At 43.9% G+C, this 9,759-nt stretch overlaps 1 protein-coding gene across 1 annotated transcript in view; it reads right to left on the minus strand.

Annotated features, from left to right (window-relative positions):
• FOXN1 (forkhead box N1) overlaps positions 1-8,488 on the minus strand; it is a 52,844-nt gene extending 44,356 nt beyond the window's left edge. Inside the window, exons 1-2 of the mRNA XM_039508138.1 lie at positions 8,430-8,488; positions 3,204-3,404 (exon numbers count right to left, since the gene is read on the minus strand). The gene's annotated coding sequence lies outside the window, so the exon portion shown is untranslated. The remainder of the gene's footprint in view (positions 1-3,203; positions 3,405-8,429) is intronic.
• Positions 8,489-9,759: the final 1,271 nt, after the last annotated feature.

A 9,759-nucleotide genomic window follows, 5' to 3' on the forward strand; every position in this document is an offset into this window, starting at 1 on the left:
TACAAGCTTCTTGGGGAAGACTGTGTTTTCAAGTAGCTAGAGGGCCTGGTAGACTGAGTCACATCAGGGGCTCTAGGCTTAGAGGGAAACATGGAGGAAGCTACTGACAGTGTGAAAGAGGTGACTGGGATGCTTAGTCATGCAGCTTGGGCAGTGCAAGAGGGGAGCAGACAGAGGCGAGAGCAAAGAGGTAGGTGGGCTAAGCTGTACAAGGCCCTTTAGCCAAAGACAAGGAGCTTTGTTGGTGTGGGTAAGGGGAGACTAGTGAGGAGGGGAGTTGAAGAGCAGCACATCATGCTTGGGAAAGCAGACAAGATAGATGACCTGACTTTAAAATTGACCAGGACGCCGTGGTTAATTCTTCTATTCTTATGAAAAGTGTCATGGTATCTTTAATAATCATAGCTGATCAACACCTTTGTTTTAAATCTGATCTGCTATGTAAGTAGCACATTGCCCCTGGTCACCATGCTAGGGTATTGGTTCAAGCCTGATTCAGAGGAAAGAATCATCAGCATCACTTCCTCCAGCAGCCACGTGCTTATAGTTGTTTGTTGGTGGTCTCCCATCTAAGTACTCTGACCCTTTTCAAGCCTGCTTAGCTTGTGAGAACTAACAATTTGCTTTATACACATTAACTATATAATGGAAACACCTTGGAAGATGTGGCCCTGGGTATGCCTAAAGGTAGGTGTGTCACAGGAGGGCTTGATTCATACCACTAACTTAATCTGCATTATCTCCATAATTAATCTCTCTGTATTTCAAGGTAATTCTTTGCAAGGTTCAAGAGATCAGGGAGGGGTGTTTAACCCAAACCAGGAGGCTCAGGGTCTCTGGTTAACAGCTCAGAACATGGCCACCAAAGAGTCAATTCCTACCTGCTGAGGAGTTGCCTCCTTTTGCTATTTTTGTGGCTCTCACTCAAATGCTAAATGTCAAGCACTGTTTCATCTGTGCTCGTCTCCCAAACAGGAGCCTTCCTATCTCCCATTGCCTATGGAGCTCAGACAGACACCACATGAGAATCGTGTTGCTGTTCAGAACCCGGAGCCCTTAATATTAAAGGTCTGGCCGTTGTCACCTATGGGTACAATGTCCCAACTCTCAGAGGCCCTCTCAGTGAATGGGTTCTAAGGTGGGTGTAGCCTTCATTATCTTGTGTACCATGTGAGAGGTTCTGTTTTAAGCCCCACAGCATTGCTTGTCTCGCTGCCTCGTAACAACCTGGGTTATAGGAGTTGTTCTTGAAAGTTGTCCTATTGCGGACCCCTTCTCCAGTCGCTCTCCCAGGTTCACAGCACAAGGTTTCTTGTTAATCTTTGATTTCTAGGAGCTTTAAACTATTATATTTTCTTGTTTCTGTTTTCACACTGTAGCTGTTTCAAAATAGCATAACATGGCCCTTCCTGGGGCCTCCTCTCAATTTGTCTCCTCCTAGATATTGGGGTGTATCTGAACAGCAACCATATTGTCTTGGAGAAAACCTGGAACTGTAATGAATGGAACTGAGAGGCATTGCCTTATCTAGTTGTCTCTTGTCCACTGATTTCTTCCTTCCGCCCTGTGTTTTACAGTAATGATTCAGTTCTGTTCAGGTTCTTATACCGTGCCCATCACCATGGTATCTGGGCACCTGCATATACTCTTCTGTGCATTCAACTGGCTGCTAGCTAAGTAAAAAGTATGTGGATCTGGTTATCTGTCTAGCAACCTGGTGTTACTCTAGGTGTATGTACAATGATTTGTGCTCATTGTACAAACTAGCACCATCTCACACTGTATATTATCAGCTATGGATCAGTACAGACACTGATATTACAAGGTTCTAATACCTCTTTCTTCACATTAATGCACCACATGGAACATGTTAATTAATCTTGCCCAAGTCCACCTCATGTCATCTGGATGTAAAGTAAACGAAACTGAGGAGCTATTGACTTGCATGGCACCTGGATGCACCTGCTTGTACAGTTCACTAGATGCTTGAGAGCAAGGTGCACAAACCTGCACCCTAAGAGCTGCCTGAGCATTTCTACTCCAGATATTTCAATACTTTTTTCTCTTTCACACTCTTAGTAAATTCAAAATAAAATAGTTTGACCCAGTTCATCCCAGTTTATACCAATATTCAGATTAGAAAATGTGTGATTACGATAAATTAAGCCAAAGTGCATGTACAGTAAATTCTGTTTCAAAGAAGATTTAATTTGATGTCACATCTGTCACTTAGGAGGGTCAGAGATGACCGATGCCGGTTGTTACAGATAAGTTTGATAACTACTCTCCTTTGTAACACACATGGTTCTCTTTGTGGTACTCTGAAGTCGAGGGACAGATTAGACAGCTACAGATTTCATACGTATATGCTTTAGAGAAACGGAACCAACTTTCAGCCTGCAGCCATCATATAAGTAAATGTTCTCAATTAATCTAAGGTGTCCATCCTGAAATGTGTGTGTCTGTCTGAATCCCATTATGGGCACAACGCCTTTCAGTGCAGCAGCAAAGCTGAAAAGAAGTTCACAGCTACCACCCAGAAATTGCAAAATACAAAAGGCAAAACCAATGATACTGAAATCAAAACAGGGGTCACAATATTTACTTCAAAACATTTTGCTTTCCTGTTTTTTGACTTGCCATCGGAGATGTAATTTAAATAAATCCCATTCTAATACTACAAGGCATGAGAGTTACCCATTTTATTTTCTTGTGAATGCTTCCCATATTCTGTCCTTTGAATATTAATATATATTATTACTTTCAAGTAATGGTAAATCCCCCTGGATTTTCCCTGTAATAATGAAGCAATTGGCAGCCTAGGAGTTGGTACAGATGCCAAGGACAGCTAAGGGCTCGTTTGTATGGCACTATTTCCCTTAAACATTAGCCACCAACACTCCTTGTTCCCAGTTTAAAAAAAAAAAAAAAAAAAAAGAACTGAGCTTACCTGGTGTCTACTCGACTCTTTCCCCCTCTTAATACTCCCCATTCACAGCTGACAAGAGCCTAGACTGAGCCAGAGGGGAAAGGGATATAAATGCTGACCTTCCACCCAACTCAGCCTGGAGTTCTAGAGTTAGCCTCAGAGACTTCAGATTAAATAGAAGAGCCAAGATAAGAGAGTTCTGCGCCCCCTTCCCTTTGGCTTTCACGGGTGAATTCTAAAAAGCTGTATGAAGTTGACAGAGGTTTCCTCTTACCTTTCTACTGAAGCAAAACAGCGTGCTGCTGCTCCAGGATGGGATTAGGTCATGCAAACAGCCTTGTAGGAAAGAGTGGAGGCTCAGCAGTGCTGAGACTCCCAAAGGCTGGAAAGATCTGATCTTACATCAGGTGAGGGAAGGCAGCTGGCTAGGCAAGCCAATAATTATGATATCAGCTCCTCTTAGCCTGAGGCAATCCTGCATTTAATAAGAATACAAAAATGACTAAGCTGCAGGTTTTTCCCCTCATTTTGCACAGACTCTTGGTAATTCTTGAGAGAAGTTGGACAGGTATTGAACTCTGACAGTCTGGAGATAGCAATTTCCCCCCTCGGCCTCTTTGCTTTTCTTTCAGTTTGAAATGCCCACCTCCTGCTTTGCTTTGCAAACCTCCAACCCTAAGTAGGTTGATTAAAAACATGTTTTCCTGAGTTGGATGTCACCTTACTACTGGCAAAGGCATTCAGTTGTCAGAAATAGGGTCTCCCATACTTTTATTTGGTCTGATGTTTCATCATGGGAAAGTACTGTGGAATAATGTCAATACACTGGACCATTTCAATCTAAGAAACTCAGCACAAGGCAAGTGTTCTCAAGGGAATTTTCCTTACTAAAAACCTTCAGCACCACAGGCATAAAAATAGGACTGAGCTGCAAGTATGTGGATTTGTGTGGGTGTGCATGTGTATGTGTAAAGGGGTTTGTGGGTGTGCATTTGTTTGTACCGATGTGTACAAGAGGGTGTGGATTTATATGGGCAGGTGTAGAAGTACATGTCTGTATACACTTCCTTTACCTGGCTCATGCACACTCTAGAGTCTCCTAGAAAAACCTGATCCCACGACTGTAATGATACGTACCTACCCCACAGGGTGATGTGAGGATTGATTAATGTTTGTAACACACTTTGAAGATGAAAAGCCCTATATAAGTGCTAAATATAATTATCATCATTCCACAAAACAGCAGAAACAACCCATATTTATGTCCCACTGTTATGGTGAGATATTGAACAAGATCCTGGTATTTTCATAAAGCAGAAACCCTTTATTATGGAAGGCAAAGTGGTGGTACAAACACTGCACCCTAATTTGACTTTGTAATGTGAGTCATACAAATTAGAGATAGAAAATATCTGTGAAGTTATCTAATTCTTATAAAAAGTAGGGGGTATGGAATAGGAGCTGTATTTATATCTACAGTTAATAATTTCCTCGCAATCGACAAGGGAAAGTTATCCATTCTGGTTTGATTAGATCTAGCAGCAACTTTTGACACTATTAACCTCAGGGTTTTGTCAGTTCATCTACAACAGTCGGTCTCAACCAGGGGAACCTATACACAGAGGTCTTCCGGGGGTACATCAATTCATCTAGGCCAGTGTTTCTCAACCTGGGGGTCATGGGATGGGTTGCGGGGGGTCACAAGGGCAGGGCTGATGTTCAGGGCTGGCAAGCAGGGCAGTAGCCTGGGGCCCAATGCCACAGGGGCCCCATGAGGCTAAGTTTCATACTTCAGCCCTGGATGTTGGGCTCAGGCCTCAGCCCAGGACGACGGGGCTCAGGCTTGAGACTCCGGAAAGGGATACAGTAGTTTGGAAAGGTTGAGAACCACTGATCTACAGGCTCTTGTGAAGCTCAGTGGATTTGCTCCTTCCTGTCTGAAAGATCTCAGAAGATAGTAGCATTGGATAATTGCTTTCCCTACCCAACGGCTCTCACATTTACCATTCCTCAAGGTTGTGTTTGTAAATCTGTCAGGGGGGATTGTGATCTGTTTTGGGCTGCACACTACAGTTGTTTCATTGAACCCAGATCCTACAGTCTCATTATTTCCCAGTTTCTGATTAAGATGGGGATTTGGAGGAAAGTGAACTGATTGTGAGTCAACCTAGATAAGGGAGAAATAGTGCTTGCTGGGGGGAGGACTTAGAGGAGTGGGCTGAGACAGTGTCTGCAATATTGTTTGAAGGCATATGCTCACTTTCACCAAGATGCTCTTATTGGATCCATTACTGTTCCTGGATTCTCAGGTAGCCTCAGTACTTTTTTTAAAAATCAAACTGTGATGACCTTTCCTTTCTAATGCTGACCTAATAACAATCATCTACAGCTTTTGTTACATCCAGACTAGACTACTGTAATTAATTGTATTTTGAGCTATCCCTTTGGACTCCTCCAGGACAGGGTATGAATTGGGGTGGTAAGCAGTTATTCAGTGCCCTGGCACTTCTTCCAAGCTGCCAGCTTGTGCTCCAGAATCTAAGTTTCCATTTTGAAAAAAGAAAATTTTTAACCTTCATGTTTGCAAAGAAAACCTTTATATTGTGAACCAAATATAACTAATGTAGTGATGTTTTGGCTGACTCTGAAAAAATATCAGAGGGGTAGCCGTTTTAGTCTGGATCTGTAAAAGCAACAAAGAATCCTGTGGCACCTTATAGACTAACAGACGTTCTGCAGCATGAGCTTTCGTGGGTGAATACACCCACGAATTCTTGCATCTGAAGAAGTGGGTATTCACCCACGAAAGCTCATGCTGCAGAACGTCTGTTAGTCTATAAGGTGCCACAGGATTCTTTGTTGCTTCTGAAAAAATAGCTTTGAGAAATATGAACTTCCCATTTTTGTTTTAGTGAAGCATTAACGCAGGGGCCCAGTGAGGATTATTACAATGTCAACACTGTTACCAATGTCACTGCTGGTCAGGGTGTTTTGGAAAAGAAAAGAGAGGGAAGTGAAGAAAATCTGCACAATCTACTGAGAGTGGGGTCTCAGTGCGGTTCTGTGAGGCGACTAGCACTTAGGACAGTAACAACACTTTTTTTCTGCTTTCAAGAAGGAGCCAATCCCAAGACGCCCAGACAGCATGCACTATATCTACTGAGTGGCTTCTCATTTGGGCATCTCAAGTGGGTGGAATCTGGAGGAGTATCAAGATCTTTTATTTGTTCCAATTTGTTCCCTGTCCCAGAGTCTTCATCTAGTGCTCTTCTGAGTGGGGCATGCTGCAATGAGAATTTAAAACCTGTGCTCAGAGCTTTGCACTAGCTCTCTGGGTGCAATTCAAAGTGTCTATGACAAACTTTAAAGCCTTGAATGATCTTAGGCCCCACCTCTTGAGAGACCACTTGTCACCTGACTGAAATCCTGCCATGGCATTTAAGATTGGCCATTATTGTTAGTCCCTGGAATTCTCTCCGCGGAGGATCCCCCCTTTGGAACTTGTCCCGGTTGTGGCCCACCAGAGGCCAGGTTCAATCATCTGCAGGTTCTGATGTGACTGGGAATAGTGTCTGATGTGGTGTGCTATACTTTGGCTTGCTGTGGTGGCCACAGTGTTTATGCTACTCATTATGAGCAGCTTTGTAGATTTTGTTTTAATCATTTTAGTATCATAACGTTTAGACAATATGGTTACAAAATTACTACAGACACAACCCAACCAGCTAGTCTGCAACCTTTCAATAGGAAAAGTGGCCTGGGATCCCCTCCCCTGGGATCACCTCAGGGAAGACACACCTGGGTGTAACTTAACCGTCTGCTGTACTGCCTTTAAATAGTAGTCAGGGCTTGCTCTTTATCTTCTGAGATATCCCTAGGGAATACACACCTTGGATTAACCTACATACATTGCAGCCCATTTTGGTCCCTCAGAAACAATTTCAGGTACATTTATTTGGCAGTTTGAAACCTCCAAGTTGTAACCTTGCTACAATTTTAAGCCCTTCTCTCTGACAAAGGGTTTCTCTCTTTTGCCCTCTGGTTTTTCACAACCTCAGGAAAATGTGAGAGTCGCAATATTCTGTGGGAATCTTGAAGGGGGCTGACTTGGAATGTAGGTTTCAAATCTGGCACTCAAGTAACAGGGTTCTGCTGTTGAGATCTGTAGAACTTTCTATCTGTTGATTGCAATATCAAGCCATGTCAATGTAAGATTAAACAATGTACGAAACTGTTCAATATGAACTATCACTTCCTGACTGCTGATTTAATATCTTGTCTAAAGAACAGCACCTCCAGCAGTTCAACAGCCCCTCCCAGCAAATACTGCTCTGTTGTTTTAGTATGCAGTGTTGTTGTAGCTATTTCGGTCCCAGGATATTAGAAAGGCAAGGTGGGGGAGGTAATATCTTTAATTGGACCAACTTCTGTTGGTGAGAAAGACAAGCTTTGAGCTCACACTGCTGAAGAAGAATTCTGTGTAAACTCACAAGCTTGTCTTTCTGACTACCAGGAGTTAGTCCAAGAAAAGAGATTATCTCCCCTATCTTGTCTCTGTGATAGGGATGAGCCCAAGGCCTGATACTGGACTTGAACCTGTGGCCTTCTGTTCTACATGAAACTCTGCCAGGTGGGCCAGACACATGTTAATGTCCCCACCATGTCATTTAACAATATTTTTTTCTGACATGCAGTCTGCCTGCTGCTTGTGTGTAGCCTGGGCTATGTGGCTGAGAGAATTTGTCATGGCTGGCATAGGTTAGTTTTTCCTAACACTGTGACCTTGGGTCTGCTAAAGCCATTGCAGTGGTTCAGTAGCACATGCCATGGCCAGGACCAGGATAGCTCCAGGAGCTGTTGGCCCTTCTAGCTTTACTCAAGGAGGAATATTTTCTAATCTTGAAGTTGGTAACTGTTAAGGTCAAAGATGTGTTCAGAAGGAGACTTTAAAATCATGTTGTGAAGTCTTATGAAATGTCATCAGCTTTCTGTCTTCCCACACCACTGTGATTAGTGCAGAGCTGGAAATAGCTTGGCAACTTCCCCTTTCCCCACCTGATGGCAATTTTAAGGGAGCTTCTCATAATTTCCCCTCCCTTCTCCATTATAGTGTCAACAACAGAGAAGAACTTTCCTAACCTGAAGCTGCTGGATAAGTGGTAGCTAGGCAGGCTGGGCTATCTTTTGTTTGCTCTGTCTTGTGGCTCCTCCATTCTTAGCTGTCTTGCTATATGCATAGCCCGGCAGACTCAGAGCAGGGGATGAAGGAGCTGAGATGATATAGCACAGAAACGGAGAGAGTATGCCACACATCAGCATCCAGAGCACAGCAGGTGGGTAAATAAAAAGATTCTTTGAGAAAATCATGAATATGGGAGATTATGGCCAAAATCAAGAGACATAACAGGTTAATGAAAGGAGAAGAGTTTGGTCTGACTCATGTGACCTGGCAACGAAGCTGGGAACTTAGGTATTGGAGGAGAAAGAATGGGGAACTTACCCTCTCTCTCCCTCCTCCCACCTCTCTGGCCTCTTTTGCCACAGCTCCTTCTAATGCTGAGACCCAATGACGTTCTATGAGCATACTGTTGTGTTCTGATTCTTTGTGAGACGTTAGTTACGATCATTTTCTTTTAAAGGACCGGAGGGATTGTGGGCATTTTAAGAACATTTGTAACTAGAGGTGAGACCTTTACAACAGGTGACTCCTCCGAATCTTGTCGTGCCACATTAATGATTTTGAGTGTGTTATGCAGATTTCATCATGTGATACTAGGACATAAACAATGAAATGATCACTCATGCTCTGATTCAGATTGTTGTTTCTAAATCTTGATATCTTCTCTCTTTGTTTTCAATTGTCTTAAATTTTGAGGTGCTTTCTCAGTGTGTTGAATGAGCCAGGATTATAGTAAGTAGTCTGTGCACCTTTTAGCTCTTGGACAATTTTCATATTCTCTTCTCTTTGCTGAAGCATCCTTTCCTGTGTTGTGATTGAGCTGGCACCAGGATTTGCCTGTGAGTGACATGTGATGCTGCTCTGTGCGCAGATCAAATAAACTTGCAGGTAATGTAAAGTGTTACTTCTCAGGCTGTAAAATATGTAAACACATTTCACACTTGCATTCAAATCCTTTTCAAAGATTCAGAAAGTCTGCCTCAAGTCCCCAGTGTGGGACCCAAGCATAGGAATGCAGTACTTAGCACACAGGGCCTCCTAGATCCTTTTTGGAAAGTGTACAAACCTGCCAATTGCCTTTCAATAATGCTGCTGCTAACCATATCTAACGCTCAGAGATCTCTTTCATCAGTAGCTCTCAAAGCACTTTGCAAAGGAGGTCAGGATCATTATCACCATTGTACAGATGGGGAAACTGAGGCACAGAGCGGGGACATGACCTGCACAAGGTCCCCCAGCAGATCAGTGACAAAGCTGAGAACAGAACTTAGGTCTCTCGAGTCCCAGTCCAGTGCTCTAGCCACTAGACCATACTGCCACCAGCAGGGCTGCATAAACTGTCCTGTGGGCCCGGGCTATTAGATTTTGTGGGGCCCCTGGGGGTTTGGAGTGGGGAGGGGGCTCAGGGCTGGGCCAGGGGGTTGGGGTGCAGAAGGGGATGCAGCTCCAGCTGGGGGTGGGCAGGAGGTTGGAGTGCAGCAGGAGGTTTGGGGTTTGAGCTCAGGGTGGGAGTTTGGGTGCAGGAGGGGGCTCTGGATTGGGATGGGGTTGAGGTGCAGGTGGGGGTGCAGGGTCTTGGAGGGGGCTCTGGGCTGAGGTACGGGGTTGGGGTGCAGGAGGGTGTACGAGGCGTAGGCTCCAGCTGGGAGGT

Source organism: Mauremys reevesii, linkage group 20 (assembly GCF_016161935.1).
Source record: "Mauremys reevesii isolate NIE-2019 linkage group 20, ASM1616193v1, whole genome shotgun sequence".
In the NCBI taxonomy this organism is placed as follows: domain Eukaryota; kingdom Metazoa; phylum Chordata; order Testudines; family Geoemydidae; genus Mauremys; species Mauremys reevesii.